This window comes from Saimiri boliviensis, chromosome 5 (assembly GCF_048565385.1).
Source record: "Saimiri boliviensis isolate mSaiBol1 chromosome 5, mSaiBol1.pri, whole genome shotgun sequence".
Taxonomy (NCBI): Eukaryota; Metazoa; Chordata; class Mammalia; order Primates; family Cebidae; genus Saimiri; species Saimiri boliviensis.
Window position 1 is genome coordinate 146030254 of NC_133453.1, and position 24388 is coordinate 146054641.

At 52.2% G+C, this 24388-nt stretch overlaps 1 protein-coding gene across 9 annotated transcripts in view; it reads right to left on the minus strand.

Moving 5' to 3' along the window:
• Window positions 1–14205, minus strand: part of APBA2 (amyloid beta precursor protein binding family A member 2) — a 220688-nt gene extending 206483 nt beyond the window's left edge. For 7 of the 9 annotated variants that reach the window (XM_039479986.2, XM_039479982.2, XM_074400117.1 and 4 more), the window contains exon 1: window positions 13225–13904. The gene's annotated coding sequence lies outside the window, so the exon portion shown is untranslated. Of the gene's footprint in view, window positions 1–13224; window positions 13907–14039 lie in introns of those variants that run through there. The other 2 variants (XM_039479984.2, XM_074400121.1) reach the window with 2 other exon arrangements.
• Between the last annotated feature and the right edge of the window lie 10183 nt (window positions 14206–24388).

Consider the following 24388-nt stretch of genomic DNA (forward strand, 5'->3'; position numbering starts at 1 on the left):
AATTCCATAGCATAAATGGAACCTTCCCTGCAAGCCGAGATGGAGAAAGGGGACGTTCTCAGCACTTCCAGAAGCTCGGCTTCCCTCCCACAGGCCTCCTCTAAGCACCATCTCCCGAGGGCAGCCTGACTTCCACACAGCACAGCCGCCTGTTGCCCTTCACAGACACAGAATCAGGCAGTGCGCACTCCAGCATCTGGGGCTGTATCAGTTTCCAACGGCTGCTGTGACAACTTACCACAAATCCAGGTGGCTGAAAACACATTTCTTCTCTCATAGTTCCGGAGGCTAGACGTCTGCAAGTAGTTTCAGGCTGAAACCAGGGTGTTGGCAGGGCCACGCTCCCCAGAGGCACCGGGGGAGAATCCCTGCCTTGGCCTTATCCAGTTTCTCTTGATACTGTGTTCCCTGAGTTGCAGCTGCTTCACTCCAATTTCTGCCTCCTTGGTCACATCTCTCTCCACCTCTCCCTTCCACCCCACCTTTTTTTTTTTTCTTTGAGATGGAGTTTCACTCTTGTTGCCCAGGCCGGAGTGCAATGGCGCAATCTCAGCTCACCACAACCTTCGCCTCCCGGGTTCAAGCGATTCTCCTGACTCAGTCTCCCAAGTAGCTGGGATTACAGGCATGCACCACCACACCCAGCTAATCTGTATTTTCCGTAGAGACGGCGTTTCTCCATGTTGGTCAGGCTGGTCTTGAACTTCCAGCCTCAGGTGATCTGCCCACCTCGACCTCCCAAAGTGCTGGGACAGGCCTGAGTCACCACACCCAGCTCTCTTTCTCTTACTACAATCCTTGAGGATGGCATTTAGGACCCACCAGATAATTCAAGATAATCTCTTCATTTCAAAATCCTTAAACACATCTGCAAGACCACTACCATATAAGGTAACATTCACAGGTTTCAGAGATTAGAACTTGATGTTATTTGAAGGGCACTAATGCCCATATGCCCATTTTACTCCGTTTTATTTGGATTGAGACTGCTGGTCATAGAGTGTCATGCTTAGCTTTAGTTAATTCTACAAAAAAGCTTCCCAAAGCAGTTGTACAAATTTCTACTCTGACCAGCAATCAGAGATCCATTTGTTCCACATCCTCACCAACATCTGCTATTTTCTGGTTTGTTTTGTTTTGTTTTTGTTTTTGTTTTGAGACTGAGTCTCACTCTGTTACCCAGGCTGGAGTGCAGTGGTGCAACCTCGGCTCACTGCAACCTCTGCCTCCCGGGTTCAAGCAATTCTACCACCTCAGCCTTCCGAGTAGATGGATTAAAGATGCCCACTACCATGCCCAGCTAATTGTTTTGCATTTTTAGCAGAGACAGGGTTGCACCATGTTGACCAGGCTGGTCTCAAACTCCTGACCTCACGTGATCCATCCACCTTGGCTTCCCAAAGTGCTGGGATTACAAGTGTCAGCTGGAATTACAAGCACCTTGCCTTTTCTGCTCTTTTGATGTTAGCCATTTTGGTGGGTGTGGAATGGTGTCCCATTTACAATTCATTTTGCATCTCCCTGATGACTAATAGAGTGGACGCATGTGTGTGTGTGTGTGTGTGTGTCTGTGTCTTTTGCCATTTTCCTACTCAGTATTCTCTCGTTTTCTTGTTGATTACATAGTGCATTATTTTAAGATGAGTCATTTGTTAAAATAGATTCCACTAAGACACTGGCAGATGGAGGCCTAGTTTCTGGTGTCAGGGCTGGAGATGTGAGGTCCAGCTGTGTCCAAGCAATCAGATGACATGAATTATGTACCTTGAACATCCATAATAGACTCTAAGCCTCTGTCACCCTGAAAGTTTCCAATAAGGAACATGATTGAGAGTTTGGGGGCCCCTGTCAGGGACTGGACAGGTGGGACAAAAATCAGTCCCAAATTAATGTGTTATATCTCCAGTTACTTCCTTGAAACCAAATCTAATTATACTTAAAAGGGTGGCCACTGGAAAGTAAACTCTATTAGGATTTCTATGAGTACACATGGGTTTTACGGGACTTTGCGGAAGCAGCTGCTGCTGACCCAGTCGGCACAATGTAGCCCATCTCCAGAATCACGCACTGCCCCCACACCATGATGGGTGAGCCAGGCGGTGATGCCACCGACAATAACCATTTGAACTCTGCTGTGAAATATTAAATACACCAGAGTTTGGTTTCTGTACATCATACTAAAGAAAGAGGCAGGTTTGAGACATCAGTTGATGTGAACTACAGCATAATATCTGATGTATGAATAAAACCATCAAGATGATAGAAAGTTCTACTCATAAACGCACTTTCCTCCCCCAACCCCCGCAGCAAACAGAGCTCTCTCTTTCAAATCAGGTATTTTCTTTTTGAGACAGGTTCTCACTCTGTCACCCAGGTTGGAGTAGAGTGGTGCGATCACAGCTCACTGCAGCCTCAACCTCCTAGGCTTAAGCGATCCTCCACCTCCACCTCAAATAGCCAGGATCACACGTGTGAGCCACGACATCTGGCTAGCTTTTCTATTATTTGTAGGGACGGGATTTTCCTATGTTACCCAGGCTGGTCTCGAACTCCTGGGCTTAAGTGAGCCTCCCTCCTTGGCCTCCCAAAGTGCTGGGACTACACCATGAAACACTGCCCCCAACCTTCAAATCAGATTTCTAAGAAGCCTAAGAAGTAGAAAGACTTTTCAATGATGGCACATAAAAGTAACAAAAGCAGCCTCAGCCATCGTTCAGTGCAATCCCTGCAGACAGGGATAATGAGGGGGACGTGGGCCTCATGGGAGGGAATACTGCCCCCCACGTGCACACCGTGCCTGTGAGAAAAACAGACTGACTGCAGCTCCGAAAGATACAGCAACCTACCCGAAAAACAGGGACCTCTGATGCTTGACATTATCAGGTAAGAGATGTTTCTGATCCAGCTGCCCCCAGGGCCCCAAGCTGCACGCGCCCAGGTGTATCCAGGCCACGGACAGGAGGCACCCAAATGTCTCCCCAAAACCCCCGACCACCACTGCTACAGAGACCTCTGGAGCCCATCACCCTGCAGCACTGCTGCTCCCACTCCCTTTCCCAAGCCCTCTGCAGTCCCCTCTCCTGACACAGGGCCAGAAAGCCACCGGGGGCCCCCCATAAGGACAGCTTGCATGCCCAGCCAGGCTGAGGCCAGACACATGGTGGGCAGGGAGGCCACACATGCGCTGCCACCGCATCCCTTCACACTGGAGCTGCCAGAAGGACCCAGCCCTCCCTGTGTGCCCAGGGTAAATCAGCGGAGCTGCACAGGTTAACGCTGGCTGAGCAAATTAATAACGTGATGAATGGTTTGTCGAGGATTTTGTCATTCTTGTAGAAGAACAGGGGCAATTTAATCTAGAAATCCTGTAAATCTCTAAAGGGTAAAATTAAACGTCTGCACTAGCAAGGCTGGGATTTGGCAGCGGCCACCGCCTCCCACAGAACACAGTAGGGAGCAGGCTCCGGAGCTCCCCCCACCACCATGACGCAGGCGCTGCCTCGGCCAGACACCTGCCCCCGCCTCCCTCCTGCGTCCTCACTGAGCCCATCCCAACCCATGCCGCACCTCCCTGCACCCTCCCCTGACCTCTGAGTGCGTCCCTAAACACGCCCATGACCACTTCCTTCTCCCACACTGACCAGTGGCTAGAAAAGCTGGCTGCAGAAATCTCTCTCCAAGAGTTTGCTGCAAGGACTCTCCAGGGCCACCAAGCTCCTAATGGTCAGGAACTGCCCTCCAACCCCCATCTCCAGCTCTGACCTGCACAAACCACATAGTCCTCCTGCCAAAAACTTGGCCCTCCCTGTGCCAGGGTGCCCCACTCCAGATTGGCCCTTCTACCTGGAGGGCTCTTCTGACTTGGGATCTGAAGGGGCAAACCCACCCACTCGAGGATGGGGTACAGGGACCACCCCAACCTACTGTGGGGCTCGCACATCTTCCAGACTGTGCCTCTCTAGGAGGGCCTTGGACCCAGAGCCAGAATGGGGCTCTGATGCCATTGCACATTCTCGAGCAGCCCCTTCCATGGCCTCTCTCCTAATCCCACCAGCTTTAAACTGGGAACAAGAAAGCTGGAATACGGTAGCTGCTCAGAGAATACCTACTGGATGCACGGGTGGATGGATGGACAGATCTCCAGGCAAAGGGACTCAGGGGTAAGAAAAGTGAAACGTGGCCGGGCTCGGTGGCTCAAGCCTGTAATCCCAGCACTTTGGGAGGCCGAGGCGGGTGGATCACAAGGTCAAGAGATCGAGACCATCCTGGTCAACATGGTGAAACCCCGTCTCTACTAAAAATACAAAAAATTAGCTGGGCATGGTGGCACGTGCCTGTAATCCCAGCTACTCAGGAGGCTGAGGCAGGAGAATTGCTTGAACCCAGGAGGCGGAGGTTGCGGTGAGCCGAGATCGCGCCATTGCACTCCGGCCTGGGTAACAAGAGCGAAACTCCGTCTCAAAAAAAGAAAAGTGAAACGTACCTGCCCCCAGTTCTACCACTGCACAGCCCCTGACTGTGAAAGGACTGAGGTGAATGACAGGCAAGGTGAGACCTACTACATTAGTGTCCCACATAGCTGTTTCCATTATAGATAAACCATGCTACCCGATGGATAAAAGGAACAATACATAAAAGGAGTTAGGCTGGGGTTGCCAATGTGACGGGTGGGAATGCTGCCGTCCCCCAAGGTAGCTCCCCAAATGAAGTCAAGACAAGTTGGACGTGAGGCCGCCTCTGGGTGTTTCAAATCAACTGAAATAGTAGCAGTCCTCAGTGCTGATTAAGCACAGAACGCTTGTGATCAAGAAGAAAACCATTACTTAATAAAATGCAATTAATTTAGAAGCTGAAATCTGTGACCGCCCAAGGGAAAGGCACAGTCAGAAGTTCTTGGTCTGAAGGGGCTTCTGCTCTCAAAGCCTCCAACCCAAGACAGCACAAAGACGTCTTCCCCAGCAACTACACATACAACCTTCGGAACGATGGCGAGCTCCTCTCCAGGGACCTGAACCTGAGGACTCAAAAGGTGGAGAAAGTTCTCAGGCAGAATCTTCCCAACACACGAACACAAGGAAGGCTGTGGGTCAGGAAAACCTCGACTTCACCAGTGCCATTCCCTAGAGAATCAGCCATCAGTGTGACCCCCTCAGTCCTGCCTCGGGGGCTCAGAATCTAGCAGTCAGGCCAGGTGGGCAGTGCAGGACCTGTGGCCAAAATCAGTCCATTCATCACTCTGCTGACACCTTTCATGCTCACTAGCCAGAACCAGTTAAGAGGCTGAAGGAATTGCCAGATATCTGAAACCCAGCAGTCAAGTTGGTAAGAAAACACACACACACACACACACACACACCCCAACCCTGGTGACTGCACTGACCGAATGCTTTACTGTGGCAGAACACTTGCATGCATCTCATCTCCGTCTGCAGTAACTCAGTGGCAGGTGAGGAAGGAGGCACGATCTCCACGTGCCCTCCTTGAGATGAGTCAAACTCTGAGCAGTGATGCTCTACAGGTGGCTCGCTCGTGGAGGCAAAGCCTGGCTTCCCGGAGCTTCCAATTCCTAACACGTGCCTGGCCCCACCGCATCACACCTGTGACAGCTGCCAGCAGCTCCACGTAATACAGACAGATGCTGGAGCACATGGCTCGCTTATTACACCAAAGGGCTGAGAAACAGAAACCATGTTTTATTTGCACAATGCACACACATGCTTCCAGATAGACCTGAGACATCCACCATCCCTAAATGCATGAGTTCACTCAATTAGTGGCTTTTCTATTTTTGAAACAATGGATTTTTCCAAGACAGTTGACGATCAAACCAATTGCGGGAAACCATAAACTGTGCTTTTTTATTAAATTAACAATGCATACAACAGTTTGGAGGAATTCATATTTAGAGCTGACCTGCTGGGGAGTCAATTCTAGGAATGTAAAACCAACCAAATAAACTATATATATATATATATATATATATATATATATATATATATACACGCGCGCGCACACACACACACACACACACACACACAATCATGCGTCGCTTAATGACAAGGATGTGTTCTGAGAAATTTGTCATTGGGCAATTTCAACATTGTGCAAACATCACAGAACATACTTTATACAAACCTACTCCACGCCTTGGCTAAGGGGTGCAGGCCACTGCTCCAAGGCTACCCACCTGGGCAGCATGTTACTGTGCTGAATACTCTGGGCAAGTGTAACACAATGGTAAGTATGTGTATATCTAAACATACAAAAGGCATAGTAAAAATACGATATAAAAGATAAAACACGGTACCCCTATCTAGGACACTTACCATGAATGGCGCTTGCAGGACTGGAAGATGCTAGGTGAGTCCGTCTGTACACTAGGGCAGACTTTATAAACATTGTACCCTTAAGCTACATTAAATTTTTTTAAAAGTAACTGGGCCAGGCACAGTGGCACGCACCTGTAATCCCAGAACTTTGGGAGAGCAAAGCGGGCGGATCACAAGGTCGAGAGATCAAGACCATCCCAGCCAACATAGTGAAATCCCATCTCTACTAAAATACAAAAGTTAGCTAGGTGTGGTGGTGCATGCCTGTAATCCGAGCTACTCTGGAGACTGAGGCAGGAGAATTGCTTGAACCTGGGAGGCGTAAGTTACAGTGAGCCGAGATCGTGCCACTGCACTCCTGCCTGGTGCCTGGTGACAGAGCAAGACTCTGTCTCAAAATAATAATAATAAAAATAAATAAGGTAACCTGCACTACAACTTTACAAAAATGTTACTAGGAAATAGGAATTTCTTGGCTCCATAATAATCTCATGGAAACTCTCATACATGCCACCATTGACCAAAACATTGTCATGTGACGCATGACTGTACATATGTATCTCAACTGAAAATTCTAAATATCAGTAGTGTTCTCTGACTCACTATTTACTAAGAGTTTGCTCAGAACTTTCTCTGCCTGAGAGTTTCAGAACCAACCGTCTCCCTGCCCAGTTGATTCCAGGGAAAAGAAGTGCTAAGAAGCCATACTGGCTTCAAGTGCAAAACGTGAAAACACCTTGATGCCCCACCAACCATGTCAGCCTCTTCCTGGAGGGCAAGCCCTGGACCCTCTCCCAGCCCTGCGAAGGGCCCACGTTATCTGTGGCATTTCCATGACTCTCCAATGCCGGCCATCAGATTCCCTTGACACGTGTTGAAAATCAGCCCCTGTACGTGCCCACCAGTGGTCATAAGTCCTATCGTGCCCACCCCGTTAAAAACAAACCTGATACAAAATGGGTCCCAGCAGGAGACAGGGAGGAAACATAGGCCTCATACTCCCCAGCTCAGGCCGGAAGGACAGCACTGCCCCGTCTCAGCAGCGTTCTCAGGCAACCCACAGCTGCCCGTCCTCAGCCTCCTCACCCAAACTTAAGACCCGTGACCAGACGTGGTGACTCACGCCTGTAATCCCAGTACTTTGGGAGGCCTAGGTGGGTAGATCACCTGAGGTCAGGAGTTTGAGACCAGCCTGGCCAACACAGCAAAACCCCGTCTCTACCAAAAATACAAAAAAAGGCCGGGCGCGGTGGCTCAAGCCTGTTGGGAGGCTGAGGTAGGTGGATCACGAGGTCAGGAGATCGAGACCATCCTGGTCAACATGGTGAAACCCCGTCTCTACTAAAAATACAAAACATTAGCTGGGCGTGGTGGCTCGTGCCTGTAATCCCAGCTACTCGGGAGGCTGAGGCAGGAGAATCGCCTGAACCCAGGAGGCGGAGGTTGCGGTGAGCCGAGATCGCGCCATTGCACTCCAGCCTGGGTAACAAGAGCGAAACTCCGTCTCAAAAAAAAAAAAAAAAAAGAAAAAAAGTAGCTGGGCATGATAGTGGGTGCCTGTAATCCCAGCTACTTGGGAGGCTGAGGCAGGAGAATCGCTGGAACCCGGAAGGCAGAGGTTGTAGTGAGCCGAGATGGCGCCACTGCATTCCAGCCTGAGCGACAAAGTGAGACTCTGTCTCAAAAAAAAAAAAAAAAAAAGACAAGACACGCTGTCAGGAAATTATTTAAAATGACAAAGAGGGACGGAACTCAACAAACAAAACTGCCAACGATGTGGGTTTCATTCCAGTGGTTTCTCCATCAGAACCACCTTCAAGTGTCGGAGGGCTTCACTTTCCAGAAAATTTCTAGAGATGAAACTATTTTCACAGCCACTCAATGCAGGAATTTCAACCACCTATTTTTTCTCTTAATTTGGATCCTTGAAACACAAAACAACACGTGTAGCGCCTTACATTAAAACAGCCCCTTAGAGTTTATGAAGTGCCTCCTCTGGGTTCTCTCACTAGGCCACAGCTGTAACTCACAAACCTGACCCTTAAAACTCTCAAGGCAAGAGAAACCGCACAGGCCGGAGCCCATGCAGCCACGCCACGGAGCCCGTGCTGTCATAAAGTACCTCGCATCTCGTTTGTGCCTCAAAACAACCCCAGGCAAGAGGCCTCGTGTGTATTACAGATGCTGAGAAAGACTCTCAAGCCAGGTGACTGGCCCAGGGCCCCAGGAATTAGTGGCAGGGCCTGGCTGGAACTAAGCCCTGGTTACTCCAGATCCCATCCTCTTTTCTGACCTCCCAGTCCCTTTCTCACAGAACCGAAACGTCTTCTCCAGCCAGGCCCTGCTGCTAATCCCTGGGGCCCTGGGCCAGGACACAGGCAGGAGGGACTCAGGCAAGAGGAGGCTTGTGGAAAGAAGGGAAAGCAGAGCGACTGGGAGCCTTGGGACAGAGTCTGACGTTAGGTACAAGACAAGTTTGGAAAGATCCACACGGAGGAGGAAGGGAACCTGGGTGCGGGGGACAGGTGTCTCCTTCCAAAGCCCAGCCATATCCGAGGTGACTGCAGGGAGACGCAAAGCTGGCTGGGGCAGCAGGGACCACCTGGGTGCAGAGAACCCAAATAACTGAAAATCCAAAAAGGAATCTTAGTGCAGAATCAGAAAGCGTACTCTTTGGGCGGGTTACCTTCCCAACCACGTTCTCCTCTGGCCCACGTGAAACTGGCATTGCCCGGTACAACTCTGCAGTGCTTTCCTGACGGCCCACTGAGTGAGGATCTGTGCTACAGTCTAGAAGGATCCAAACGTGAACGCAGCTCGGTTTCAGCTCTGGGACGCGGGGAAAGGAGGAGCAGGGAGCAGGACACGTGCCGCAAGGAAGAGCAGTGCTCCCGTGTTTCATTCACACGCTCATCCAGCTGTAGCGCTAAGGCTCTACCGTGTGCCGGGCCCTTCTCTAGCTACTGGGGATCCAGAGGTGAACAAAGTCTTTGACATTTGAGTGGTAAGAGATAGACAATAGACATATAAATTACACACTGAATGGTGAGTACTAAGGAGAAACACAAAGCCAGGTTAACAAGAAAAGGGGAAGTAACGCTAATTTGTGTAGGGCCGTCAGGGAGCTGGCAGTAACTGAGAAAGCCGGCCAGCTGGACATCTGGGGGCGGCTCATGCCAAGGGGGTGGGAACAGCAGGTGCAGAGGCCCAGGGGCAAGAGTGGCCTGGCCAATCTGAGGACCAAGGGATAAGAGGGAAAGAGCACGCATTCAGTTGGGACTCTCCAGGATGGACAAGGGCCAAGATGACAGGCGAGGATGGGGTGGGGACAACCCAGAGCAGATCTGGGCAGTGAGCCTGTCTGCCTGGAGCGGGGGCAGCCCGGAGGGACCGTGCTTGGGAGCAAGGGGGGTAACTTGAGAAAATCTGGCCGAGTAATGTGGATGCAGAGGGGACACTGGAAAGCCACTGAAGGCCTGGGCAAAAATGACACACCTGGCCTGGGCCAACCCACCGAGTTAGGGATACCCCACAGCCCAATCTGGGAAACCTCACAGCCGGCACAGAAATCATAATGCACACAGTAATGGCACGCCACCAGTACACGGGGATCCACAGAGAGAGCCTGGCTGTAGGACCTTGAGGTCACCTACCTCCCCCGGCTCCCTTGTTTGTCCGGACAGGGAGAGAGGGGAGGATTGGATTCAGGGGAGGCGAGAAAAGACGGTGCCCACGACAGCTGACTCAGCCTGTGCCAGCAGGCTGCTCTGAGACACGAGCTGGACCCAACCCAGGCAGTGGGCGGCAGGGGGGTAGGGAGGAACTCAGGGAAGGGAAGGAGCCAGAGAAGCCTCCCTTGGGCGCTCGGCCCAACCACCATCCAAGGGAACAAAGAGCACCCCCCAACCCCTACCAGGCACACAGGCTGACTTCTGGTGAGCAACCACCTCAAACTTGACCTACACTGGGGAGGCCTGCCTGGTCGTCAGTGGCTACCTCACACCCTACCTGTGCCTCCACATCTGCAGTTCTCATGGCCAGGGTGAGGAACTGAGACTGTGTGGGGAATGCACATAGCCTGTGAGTGGCACAGCCAGGACCGCCGCCCAGGCCCTAAGCTCTCTCCACTTCTCTAAGGACCAGGCTGCAAGGCAGGGCATGTGATCTCTGGCCACTTGTACAGGAAGACATTCAAGGCCAGCCAGGGATGTGTTCAGGGTCTCCATCCCCACCGACCACCAGCCCTCTCTGACTCCCCGGGACAGTCAAGGTTTCTCCAAGACTTCAGACCATGGTGTCACCTGAGGCCCACACCTGTTTAGTCACCGGGGCAGGTATTCATGGCAGAGGACAGCGAGGAGCGCCAGAGAGGAGCTGAGGCCTGGATGGGGCCTCTACAGCCAGGCTCAGACCCCACTGTCCCCACTCCAACAGCCCTCACCTCAGCCACCAAGGCCCAATCCAAACAAAGCCCAGCCTGATGCCAACCTCACCATCAACAGTTTTTCCTCTGACTTCCTCTCAGTTTTGTCTAGGAAAAATCAAGGTGTCTTATCACCCCTCTGAGCTTCCAGGGGTGTGATCAGTGTCTTTTACAATTATCTCTTATTTTTATCTGGTATTTCTTAGCTCAGTTGGCAAATTGGGTATTTACGCACCTCCATTTCACAATCCATCCCCACCAATTATGCCTGTGAAACTCACATTTTGTTAAAAAAAAAAAAAAAAAAAAAAAAAAAAAAGGTTAGAACTACTTAAGAAGGTTATGTAAATAAGTTAACTAGCAGGCCACAACTTGGTTCTAGGGTGTCCAAGAAAACAAGCCAGGTAGAAGAGAATGAGGAGCTGATGGTCACCAGCTCCATCTCCTTCCAGTGCCCACCCCACCTCTCCTGCTCACCCACGGAACTCAGCCTGCGGCTTCTCCCAGCCCAGGACCCCAGGAGCCCAAGGGCCCAAAAGCGGGCAAAAGCACAGACCACACTTCCTAACAAATGAGAGGGAAGACTCAGTAACCCACCGCAGGTGCCAGTACCAGCTCAGACATGGAGCCCACTCCAAGGGCCCCCCTACCAGTGCTGCTAGCGCCCACCAAGGGAGGCCCTCGAGCACATAGCCACAAGCTCCAGCTTTATCCACTCATGCCCTGGACACGACCAGGAGCCCCAGCGGGTTTCACAACAGTGTCACATCAGCCCTCCTGCCCCACAAATCCTAGGCTCAGGAGACCCTCTCCAGCCCAGGCTGCAGGGGGAGGCACCCCCATGGTCAACCAGGAATCAGCACAAAGAGCAGCGCATCCTGGACGCAAGGGACTGGGAAACCCAGATTGTGTCCCCTGCATAGTGGCCACTCCTGGGAGAGGAGAAACCCCTGCCTCACCTCACTGGAGGGACCTTGACCCAGAGGCCTGAGAAAAAGCCACCTGCAGGCTCCTGGCACCTGCCAAGCTGCACCTTAGTAAAACTTGTCCCACTTCAAAGTGCAAAGCTCTCAGGTCATTTCTTTTTTTTGTGATGGAGTTTCACTCTTGTTACCCAGGCTGGAGTGCAAGGAGTGCAACAGCACGATCTCAGCTCATAGCAACCTCCGCCTCCTGGGTTCAGGCAATTCTCCTGCCTCAGCCTCCCGAGTAGCTGGGATTACAGGCACGCGCCACCATGCCCAGCTGATTTTTTGTATTTTGAGTAGAGACGGGGTTTCACCATGTTAACCAGGTTGGTCTCGATCTCTTGACCTCGTGATCCACCCGCCTCGGCCTCCCAAACTGCTGGAATTACAGGCTTGAGCCACAGCGCCCGGCCGCTCTCAGGTCACTTCTAAAACCTCTGTGCTTTCTCAAAGAAGATGGAAAATAGGAAAAAACAAACAAACAAGGAGGCACAGGAGGTTGAAGAGGCCAGAGGCAGTTTAGCCCAAAAACAAAGTGCCGGACACATGATGCTGAGTTTGGGGTGCTTCACCCTCTGCATGCCCATTTAGGAGCTGACTGCACTCAACCATAGATTTACGGCTGGTGCCTGCCAAGCCGTATCTGAATAGATCTGAAAAATTAAGACTTCCTTCTGCCAGTAAATGCTAAGCTAAGACTGGCAGGCCCCTCTAAGGCTCTGCTCTCCACAGGGGTCCCGCAGGGCAGGCCCCTCGCGGGCGTCCCCGCTTCACCCTCCCTCGGAGTCGGCCCCCCCGCCTGGGCACACCCAGGGCCTTTGCCCGTCCCGTGGAGCCCTGCTTAGGAACCGGGGCGTAAATGTTCTCCTTCAGCATCTTCGGCCAGATCTCCTGCCAGCAGCCTCGCCAGGCAATGCCTGCCGTGGGGAAGGAGCCCCGCCGCGGGGCAGGTCCGCGCCGCAGCCCCAGCCCTGCACCTGCAGCCCAGGAGCCACGGGGTGTTTAATTGAGAAGTTTTCCCCTCTGGGCGTTATTAGAAAGGGAAAGGGAAAGGGGCAAAGATTCGGGCTCGGGTTCTCCCTGGCAGCGAACCCCAAGGCGACCCCAAACTCGGTCGTTGCCGCCAGGCACGGAGACTTGATGCCGGCGCCAAGCGGGGCCACGGAACGCACCAGCGGCCCGGCCAGCCCCGCGGGACCCGAGCGGGCGCCACCCCCACCCCGCAGGCAGCGCCTCTCGCCGGCGCCCAGTGCTCCCCGCCACGGATGCGAGAGCCGCCGCCCGGTCCCCGCTGCATCCGCCCGCCGGTCGTGGGAAGGGGAAAGGACGGTCCGAGAGGAGTAGGGCCGCCGGGCTGCACCCCCAGACCCCAGCAACGGCCGCCCGGGCCCCGCACCCCCGAGTCCGGAGGGCAGCGCTCGGGCCGCAACCTCCGCGCCGCCCCCCACGCGTCCCGCTCCCCGCTGCCGCCCCGGCGAGTCTGGCAGCCCAGGCCCCCGCTCACCTGCCCGGGGCGCGGGAACGTCCGGGTGCGCCGCCGTCCCCGCCTCGCCGCCGCCCGCTCGGTCCGCGAGGCCGAGGTCTTTGTGAGCCCGCGCCGAGCCGACACCGCGACTGCTGATGAGCCCGGGAAGCTGAATAGCTTCTCGAATATCGGCGGGCGCGCCCCGGACGCAGCGTACGGCACGCAGGGCCGCCTCTGCCGGGCGCACGCGGCGCGGCCGCGGGGCGCACCCCGCACCGGCCAGCGGCTGCGAGACCCGCGCCCCCGCCCCGGCCGCTTCCACCTCACCCTCGCCGGGCACGCCGGGGCCGGAAAACAGTTCCCGGCTACATCGCGCGGCGGGAAGAGAGGGAAGACAAAGATGCGTCCGTGCCGGGCGTGCGCGAGGCCCTGCGCACCTTGGCCCCGGCGCTGGGACAGTCGGCGGGGCGGGTGGGACGGGGGTCCGCCAGGCGGGTCTCCGGGACCGGGGCTGGAGCCCAGACGCTGGAAGGCGCGGCGCCCCGAACGCCCCGGGCCCTGGGGAGCACACAGATTCCCGGGCGTGTCCCGGCCCTGCGGGCTGGGGAGCTGCAGGGGTCTGGTCCTGCGGGTAGAGCCGGTGAACGCGAGGCTCCCACTCTGCTCGCTCGGCCCCCGCAGCTGTAAGCGGGACCCTAGAGCGAGGAACCCTCGGGGATCGCGGCCTCCGAAAGCCCCATCCGGCATCAGAGGCCCCCTGCTGCCTCCCCACCGCACTCACCCAGGCGGGTGCTGGACTCCCAAGTCTTCCCTGCCGATTCCCGCTAAGGACCCCAGCACCCCATTTCCGATACCTGTGCTGCTTTAGCCCCCAGCTACGGCCTCACTCCAGGCCATTCTCTCCTTGCAGTCCTCAGTGGAAAGGACCCTGCCCTCCGCGGGGCCCTGGGGAGCACACCCTCACACGCATCCCCAGGGGGGCCAGTCTTCCGCCCCCGCAGCGCGAGAAATACCCTGGAGGCCCTGGAAGGTTGCGCTGGAGACTCCGTTGTCACCTTCGTGGAGTCCCAGGCAAATGTGCTAAGCCGTGGGAGACGCACAGGGTACTTTACCTGGGCGGTGCGGGGCCTCAGGTGGCTCCTTCCCCCAAAACCTGGTGATTTGCCCTTGTTTTCTTTTCTCCTTTTGGCTGGATTACGCGTAACTGTGGCATGGAAAGTTCTGAAGATGGGGGTACAGGGGAACTGGGGGCCTGGGGGTGAGGAGAGCCCATCTTCCTGCTGCCCTGGGGGCAGCTGAGACCAAGAAGGGGCTGGGGGAAGCCAAATCCTGAGCTGCACTAGGGTTAGATACAGGGTGGACTTGGCCTCTCCACACTCTGCCCCCACCACTCACAAATCGCCAGGGCCAGCGCTGCCAGTGGGGGCTGCTCCTGGTAGGGCAGCTTTGTAGCCACAGGACCAAACAAAGGAGCGAAGGTAGAGCTGGGTCGGGCCAGCGAGGTTCGTGACCTCCTCGCTGCTCAGGTGAGCACACCTTCACTGCTTATTTTCCACCTGGATAGATATTCTGCTTACCTGGCCAACACAAAGTTCATCCAGCCTCCTGTGGCCCAACCTTTCTCCAATGCCAATGGTGGGAAGCAGTGATTCCAGGAAGACAAACTCAGTCATCTTCTTGCCTGACTGTTACATGGTCACATCCCATAGGAAGCCAGACACCTGGGCCTGAAGCTGATCCACACAACCCCCCCACCTCCTCCAACCCCCATCCCTATCTGTGAATGTGTGCGGGTGGGCAAGTTACATGCTGTTCCTTCAACAGCCTCCCTTGAGATCTACCCGTGGGCAGGCTCTGGGCCAGTCACTGGAGATTAAACCCCATCCCAGCACCTGGGAGTGAGTGGCTGATGTCCACAGTCCACAGGATGAAAGAAAGGTACAGGCCTAGGGCCAGAACAGTGGCTCCCACCTGTAATCCCAATGCTTTGGAAGCTGAAGCAGGAGGCTCACTTGAGCCCAGCAGTCCAAGTCTGCAGTGAGCTATGATCATACCGCTTGCACTCCAGCCTTGGTGACAGAACAAGACCCTATCACTTTGAAAAAAATGAAATAAATTAAATAAATTTAAAAATAAAGGTACAGGCCTGCCCCTAGCCTTACTCAGATTCCCTAAATCTGGTGAGCTTGAGCCAACTGCCAGTATTCAGAGAATTTTTAAAGAATCATTAGGACAAAGAACTAATGCATGTGGGACTTAAAACCTAGATGATGGGTTTGATGGGTTGATAAGTGCAGCAAACCACCATGGCACACATATCCCCATGTAACAAACCTACACATTCTATACTTGTATCCAGGAACTTAAAGTAAAATTTTAAATTAAAAAGAAAAGAATCAGGCCGGGCGAGGTGGCTCACACCTGTAATCCCAGCACTTTAGGAGGCCAAGGCAAGAGGATCACGAGGTCAGGAGTTCCAGACCAACCGGGCCAACATGGTGAAACCCCACCTTTACTAAAACACAAAAATTAGCTGGGCATGGTGGAGGTCACCTGTCATCCCAGCTACTCGGCAGGCTGAGTCAGGAGAATCGCTTGAACCCAGGCAGCAGAGATTACAGTGAGCTGAGATTGTGCCGCTGCACTCCAGCCTGGGCAACAGAGTGAGATTCCATATCAAAAAAAAAAAAAAAAAAAAAAGTATCTTGGAATGGGAAAGGCCTTCCTAAGTATGCCACAAAACCAAAAAGTGGTAACAAAAGACAGCTAAGTTTGACCTCAAAAAAAACTCTGGCATGGCAATCACTGCCATACGCAAAGTCACAAAGGAGGAAAAAAATTTTCACATCACAAGCAGTTAATTTCCCTAATACATAGATAACATTGTAAAATTGATAAGAAAAAAAAAAACAGAAGAAAGCATCACCGATCATCACCGAGTCCCCACCATGGCTCACACCTGTAATCCCAGCTACTCAGGAGGCTGAGACAAGGATCACTTGAGCGCAGGAGTTCCAGGCTTCAATGAACTATGATCATGCCAATGAAATAAACCTGGGCAGCAGGTTGAACCTATCCCTTAACAGAAAAGACAAAGAAACAAGTAAATGGTAAGAAGCAGACAATTCGCAGGGAAGGAAATACAAATGTATTTTAGACATCTGAAAAGCTGACCTCCCTTATTCATAAAAAATGCAAATTAGGCCAGGTGTGGTGGCTGATGCCTGTAATTCCAACACTTTGGGAGGCCCAGGTGGGTGGATCACTTGAGATCAGGAGTTCCAGACCAGCCTATCCAACACAGTGAAACACCGTCTCTACTAAAAATACAAAAATTAGTTGGGCGTGGTGGTGAGCGCCTGTAGTCCCAGCTACTTGGGAGACTGAGGCAGGAGAATTGCTTGAACTGGGGAGGTGGAGGTTGCAGTGAGCCGAGATCACACTATTGCACTTGAGCCTAGGCAACAAAGCAATACTCCATTTCAAAAAAAGAAAAAGAAAGAGAAACGCAAATTGAAACTATGCTGAGATGCTATTGTGTTCACCGATCAGAGACCCAGGAGTTCAGTAACACAATATGTTCCAGAAAGCAAGGGGAAACAGGCAGACTCCCACACTGCCCATGGGAGTGTGAATCAGTACAACTACTATGTAGGAAAATTAGATGGTGTTTATCAAAATTACAAATGCACAAGCTCTTTGACCTAAGAATTCTACTTCTAGGAATGTTTCGACTTGTGTATCACACATGCAAACTAGGCATGCCTAGAATCATTCATGGTGCTATGTTTCTGTAGTAAATGACTGCAGACAACCTTCATCTCCATGAAAAGGGGGCTGGGGACTGTTCAGTGCATGAGGGCGCTTCCACACACTGAAATAGTATGCAGCTGTCAAGGAAGATTAACACGAGGTAGATGATAGATTAACACGAGAAATTCTCCAAGATTAATTGCTAAGTGAAAGACCAAAGGGCAGAAGGTATGTGTAGTATGCCACCGTGTGAGTAAAAAAAGGAAAAATGAAACAAGAGGGAGCCTATAGACGCTCATGTACTATCAAAAAGCCTTTCTGGAAGGATCACAGGAAACTGAAAAATGTTGGTTACCCTTGGGAAAGAAACTAGTGTCTGGGATGGAGGTGACAGGAACACTTGTCAGTGATTTTCCTTTTCATTTTTGAAGTATATGATATTATCTATCCCTGAAAAAAATTTTAATTATCATTTATGACCCTGGTTCTTAACCCTTTGGAGAGTAAAAGATCTCTGAAATCTTTGGTCTATTGTCCTAGGGGGAAAAATAACAAGGAAACTCTATGACTGTATATTTAAACCACATGGCTGTGATCCCTACCACCACTTAGTAGCAGCATACATGAATTTCAGGCTTAATGCCAATACCATTCAGCCTAGAGGAGCTCTTGGACCAGGCCAGATTTCCTGCAAGGTGTTAGCAAGTGGAGTTGAAAACTTGTCAGTTCCTCAGCACTCACACCCTAATTTTTTTTTTTAATAACATATGCCTTTCCTACATATGATAGAAGATTAATGCATTGTTTTATAGGCTGGACAACATGTTCCTTTACAAAACTTCCAAAATGTCAGAATACTAATTTTTCCTTCATTCTTTGGCTGACTGTAAAAATTTGCATGATTAATAAAGACATGTCCTCTCTCTGTGGGGATGGCAGAATAACTTCCCACTCATAAAGTTACTGATTGGCACAGGCCTTGTTGGGACTGTTAATATCAAGCTCTTGGCCAGGCGTGGTGGCTCACGCCTGTAATCCCAGCACTTTTTGAGGCCAAGGCAGGTGGATCACCAGGACAGGAGATCAAGACCATCCCCATCTCTCCTAAAAACACAAAAAATTACCCAGGTGTGATGACACACACCTGTAGTCTCAGCTACTCGGGAGGCTGAGGCAGGGAAATCACCTGAACCCAAGAGGAAGAGGCTGCAGTGAGTCGAGATCATACTACTGCACTCCAGCCTGGGCAGCATAGCAAGACTCTGTCTCCTAATGCTGTATCTTCAGTATCACCCCCACTCCCTGCTATCCCTCTAAAATACGTAATGTAAATGATGGGGTGATGGATGCAGCAAACCACCATGGCACATGTATACCTATGTAACAAACATGCACGTTCTGTACATGTACCCTAGAACTTAAAAAAAAAAAAAATGACTCTGTCTCAAAAAGTAAAAGACAAAAAGATCAAGCTCTTAGGCTCCTCCTGCTGACTGCTCATTTTATTCTTGTGAAGTCAAAAGTAGCCTGAACCAAGAGCCAAGAGGCCTGCATTCTGGCCCCAGCTAAGGCAGCAGCCAGGGTAGGGACTCAGGTAAATCAGCTGGGGCCTCCACGGTTCAGTTTCCTCCTGGGTTCAGGTGAGGAAGTTGGCCTAGAAAATCCCCAAAGGCCAAGATGTGTGAGAAGAAAATGCTAAAGCCCACTATGGGAGTCTGATTTTCTGGCCTTCAGGGTTTAAGTCAGTGGAAAAATCACTAACCAGATCATACTCTAATAGGTTTTTCCAAGACCCACTGCTTTATTTTGGAAGACACAAAAACATAGCATGGGAATGTACCTTCTTTATCCTAGAGACTCTTCTGTGTAGTTAACAGAGTGAAGGTAGCAGAGATCATCAGGTGTGCCTATAGATAGCATCTGTAGTATAGGCAGTACGTAGTGAAAGAGCAAAGTTCTTATTGTATAAAATGGTCTAGACAGGCACTTGAGCATGTCTAGTTACAGGGACGTGGAACGAGTCAGCAAGTCTCTTGGTGAGCCAGACGGTGATAGGATCGAAGCCACCCTCCAATACCCCCTATGTGAGTCTGGTCAGTGGCAGAGTGCCGGAGGTGAGTGACTGTCCACAAGGAGGTCAGGGATCCCGGGAGGGAAGGACTAAGATGGAACTGCCGCTTTCCAGGTACAGCACAAGAAACCTTCCTAGTGGGCCAGCGTGACCCAGATCAGAGCCGGGAGACACCAAAGGGCAGACGGGCTGGCAACATACATTCCCCAGAGGAAGGGGCATCCAGACAAGACCCCAGAACCAAGCCTGAAAGAGAGCACAGCCAGAGGGGATGCTGGAAGCTTCTCTGATCCCAGCCCCACAGGGATGTGTCTGGGGACAAGTGGCCAGGCATGGCCGCAGATCAGGAGCAGAACCGTGAGCCCACTGTGTCACCACAGTAGGGAACAAGGAGCAGGGCGGGCAGCACCCATCTGCAAGGCTGCCTGTGGGCATCAAGGGGCCTCCACCTGCAAGGCCTGACAGGCCTGTCCGATGCCCATGGGGCGTTTGGAAGAGAACTGAACCCCCACAGCAAGGAGCATTTCCAACCCAGAATGGGACGGCTTCCTGTTGGTAGGGCAGACAGTGCCTCAGCAACTAACAGGAAAAGAGAAAGAAGCAGCACCCCGGATGTACCCTCCCTCATCCTCAGTCCCCTAGTTTAGAAGAAGGGGCCTCTCTGCCCCACTCGACCCTCCTGTGTCACCTGGGGTGGGCAGGTGGCCACTCCATGTATTCCATCCCCTTAACTCCAGGGCTCAGCTGAGGGGTAGGTACTTGACCCAAGCCCTTAAGATTCCACCCCAGGACTTCACTGGAAGTATGGCAAGGCAGCCCTCTCTCCACTGAGGCTGTAGGCAGCAAGGACCATTAGAGCCTGGAGCTGTCCTGTTAGGGGTCCCATAGGAGAGTGAGGCTATGGCAGAGGGAAGTGGAGCTGAAAGCAGACAGCATCTGTGGCTCTGGGTCCAGCCCTGCCTGATCTCCCTGCCTTAGACTTTTTGGTTACTTAAGTCAGCTCAAGTTGAGCTCCCATCTCCTGTAACCTTAAGAATCCTCAGGCTAGGCGTGGTGGTTCACGCCTGTAATCCCAGCACTTTGGGAGGCCGAGGTGGGTGGATCACGAGGTCAGGAATTCAAGACCAGCCTTACCAACATGGTGAAACCCCGTCTCTACTAAAAATACAAAAATTAGCTGGGCATGGTAGTGTGCGCCTGTAATCCCAGGTAATCAGGAGGCTGAGGCAGAAGAATTGCTTGAACCTGGGAGGTAGAGGTTGCAGTGAGCTGAGATCGCGCCACTCAACTCCAGCGTGGGCAACAGAGGGAGACTCTGTCTCTAAATAAATAAATAAAATAAGAGTCCTCACTGATACAGTGAGAATCATGGTGGTGATCTGTCGTAGCTGTAAGTACTGAGAAGAAACAAAGCTGTGGGGTTCCAGGAAGAGCAGCAGCATTCATTATCGCAGTGCCTATTTCAGTTCCTGAAACAAGCTGATGTGAGCAGCTCCCCTGGAACCTTAGAACGTGTCCAAGAAGGAAGTGAAGCAATTGGGCACATAAAGTACGTGGCAGTAATGGCTCAGGGAGCTCTTTATTTTTCTTTCATTCTTTCTCTCTCTCTCTCTCTTTCTCTCTCTCTTTTTTTCTTTCTTTTTTTTTGAGACAGAGTCTCACTCTGTCACCCGGGCTGGAGTGCAGTGGTACAATCTCGGCTGACTACAACCTCCACCTCCTGAGTTCAAGCAATTCTGCCTCAGCCTTCGAGTAGCTGGGATTACAGGCATCCGCCACCACACCCGGCTAATTATTTGTATCTTTAGTAGAAACCGGGTGTCATCATGTTGGCCAGGCTAGTCTCGAACGCCTGACCTCGTGATCCGCCTGCCTTGGCCTCCCAAAGTGCTGGGTTACAGGCATGAGCCACTGCACCCGGCCGCAGGGAGCTTTTTCAAGAGTTGCCTTCCGAGGTCGGACTGGCTGGCGTGTGGGGTGACACAGACCTGTGCTGGGGCCAGTGCTGCAGAGGGGTGCACGGTGCGGAGGACGCCTGAGGAGCACCTGCAACCATGGCTAGTGCTGGGTAACGTTCCACACTGTGGGAGCCTTCCTGATGGCCCTGGTGAGCCACACGTGGGGACTCTAAGGACAGCTGCACAATGTGGCTTCTCCCTGGGCTGGAGACCATGACCTGAATGACCTCACCCCAGGCTCCCCGTTCACCTCTCCTGTTCTTCAGTCCTGCTTGTGCTTGGCTTATGCAAAGAGAACCATATTTCTTAGTCTCATCTGAGAACTTGGGGCCTGACCTTGTATGTCAGTGGTTCTCAACTGGGGCCGATTTTGCAATGATCTGGTAACGTCTGCAGATGTTTTTGGCTGTCCAAACTTAGGGGAGTGATGCTACCAGCATCTGGTGGGCGGGGTTCAAGGATGTTGTTAAACATTGTACAAAACCCAGGACAGGTGCCCACCCATGCAATAGGCTGGTCCAAGTCAAAGTATCATGTCAAGATGTGCTGAGATTAAGAACCACTGCCATTTTTTTTTTTTTTTTTGAGATGGAGTTTCACTCCTGTTGCCCAGGCTGGTGTTCAATGGCACGATCTCAGCTCACTGCAACTTCTGCCTCCCAGGTTCACGCAATTCTCCCAAGTAGCTGGGATTAACAGGCATGGGCCACCATACCCAGCTAATCTTGTATTTTCAGTAAAGACAGGGTTTCTCCATGTTGATCAGGCTGGTCTTGAACTCCTGACCTCAAGTGATCCACCCTCCTCAGCCTCCCAAAGTGCTGGGATTACAGGCGTGAGCCACCGTACCTGGCCCCACTGGTATCTTCGAATATGTCCATTTATTTACATGGAAGAAAGTCTTATAAATATATAAAAGTGAATCACAAGTAAGGAATGACTTAGAACAAGAAAAAAACCATTGCTATATTTCTGTAGTATGGGATGACAGGGACCCAGGCAGTGATGGGTCTGTGACCCCAGCCTTGGGGTTCAGCCAGAAACCCTGAAGGAGGCCACCCAGATGAGGTAAGGCCCCTGTGCAATCTGCCCAGCCGTCCTTCGCCGCTGCTCCTGAGCAGAGTAGTGGCACCTGTGAGTCACACCAGCCACCCCATGCCTATCTTTCTCCCCCTCAGTACTCCTGGCCCAGGCCTGTAGAGGATAGTTCCAGATCCAAGAGCAGATACTGCCCAGCACCAGGAAAAAGAGAGGTCTTGGGGCACCTGCATGCATTCTTCTCCCAGAAGCATAGTTGAGTGCCTGCTCCACTAGGCGAGGTCCCAGGACCGCTGTCTGGCCTGGCCTGAGGGACTGCAGTGCTGAGTGACAAGGACAACCCTGATGCCTGCATTAGGGCAGATGACAGGCGGTTCCCCAGTGGAGAGAAAAGCTGCAGGGAGGGCTTCCTGCAGGAAGCCTGCAGGCTCTTGCCATGGAGCCCACCCCTGCTCCTCCTCCACTGCTCTGCCCTGAACTCTGTGCCCTCACCTCCTCGCCAGTGCCCCCACTCTCCACCCTCACCCTGCACCAGGCTCATCTCCCTGGGTCTGACTGCCTGTCTTGGAAGCATTCCTGGAGCCCTTTACACAGAATTTAGTGATCCCAGGAAGCCGCCTTAGAGTTTCCAATGCAAAGGCTTTGCAGCATTGTTCCCCTGCCGCAGGGTTGCTTTCTCTCTGCTGTGGCCTCTTTGACACTTTCTCAGAGGCGGTCTTGTCAAAGCCACTCCCCACTGAAAGCCAGGCTTTGGAGGCTGGGAGTTCCAGATGGGCCGGCAGGGGCGCTCCCCACCACACCAGCCTCCGCAGGCAGGGAAGGGAGGCCACTGGCCCTGCTCCCCACCGCTCTGTGACCGCCCCACTCACAGCCTTCTCAGTGCTGGGGGCTACTGGCCAGAGAGCGCTTCCTACAGGGCCCTCGGCTCTCCAGGAAATCCTCCTACTGCCACCCCACTGGGCGCGATCCTGAGGGCTGCATGCTCACGCCAGCCTGCACCAGCCTCCTGACTTCACCGCAGCTTGCAATCCTTTGTTTACTCTCGTGATTAGCAATTTTCTCTCTCTCCTCTGTCCTTCTCTCAGAGGACTGTACCTGCTTTGATCCCTCCACCCCGGGCATCACAGCTTATCTCACGGTTCCCAGGTGTGAGGAGGCCCTCAGTAAAGGTTGTGCTGGCTGCCTGAATGAGGGAAAATAGTTCAGGAGCAGTTCAAGGCCTTCTTGACCCCAGAGGTCTGTCTTATCAGCCTTGCACGCTGCCTTTTCCACCACTGACCACCTGTTCAGATAAGGTGTTGTGTTGTGTCCAGCTGGGCCCTTCCGTCACAGATCGTAGGTAGATGCACAAGCACAATGGGAGCCCAGAGGCTTCAGCAAAGATTGGCATAGAGAAGCTGGGGCAGGGACTGGGGACAGGAGAGCTGTTCAGACCCAGAGTTGGAGCTGTATTGCAGGGCTTCACCCGACTCCAAGCTGGTCAGCCTCTCCTGGGGAAGAGGATGGAGGTGGGGACTGACTCCAGGCTGAGGTCTCACCGAGTTTCCAGGCAGCAGGAATACTGGAAGAGTCTATCCCAGGCCTCATTTATTTTGGTGTGAAAGCATTGAGGCGGATTTTCACTCTGTAGCCCAGGCTGGAGTACAGTGGCACGATCTCAGCTCACTGCAACCTCTGCCTCCTGGGTCCCGGTTCAAGCGATTCTCCTGCCTCAGCCTCTGGAGTAGCTGGGATTACAGGCACAAGCCACCATGATCAGCTAATTTTTGTAATTTTAGTAGAGACAAGGTTTCACCATGTTGGCCACGCTGGTCTTGAACTCCCGACCTTGGGATCCACACGCCTTAGCCTCCCAAAGTGCTGGGATTACAGGAGTGAGCCACTGTGCTGAGCCAAGATTGTTCTTATAGGTGTGGAGGCAGCAAAGAGAGAGGACATGGGAAGAATGAGCCTCACCTTGTGAGTTTCCACAGGGCCTTCAAGTCACAGACACAGCCCTATGCTTCCTCTGGCAGGAGTGCTGGGGAAGGGTGGAGTCCTCTAAGTTGTCTGAAGCTCATTCTCATTATTGGTCCCCCTGCCGCCCCACTATTACTGAACGGATTTTCAGTGTCAGTTCAATGGCTGCAATAGAACCATGCAAGATCAAGTTTTAATTGAGAATCTGTCTCTATTTGAATCCTGTATATAACCACAGGGTTGTATTATGCTTGGAAATATTTTGTGCATTTGGGAGACCAGGTCTTAGTCAGAAACTTTATTTTATTTATATGTATATAAATAAAATATTTTATATATAATATATATAAATAAAAATATATTTTTACATAATATAAATAAATATATATGATATATATAATATATATTTATTTATATTTTGCTC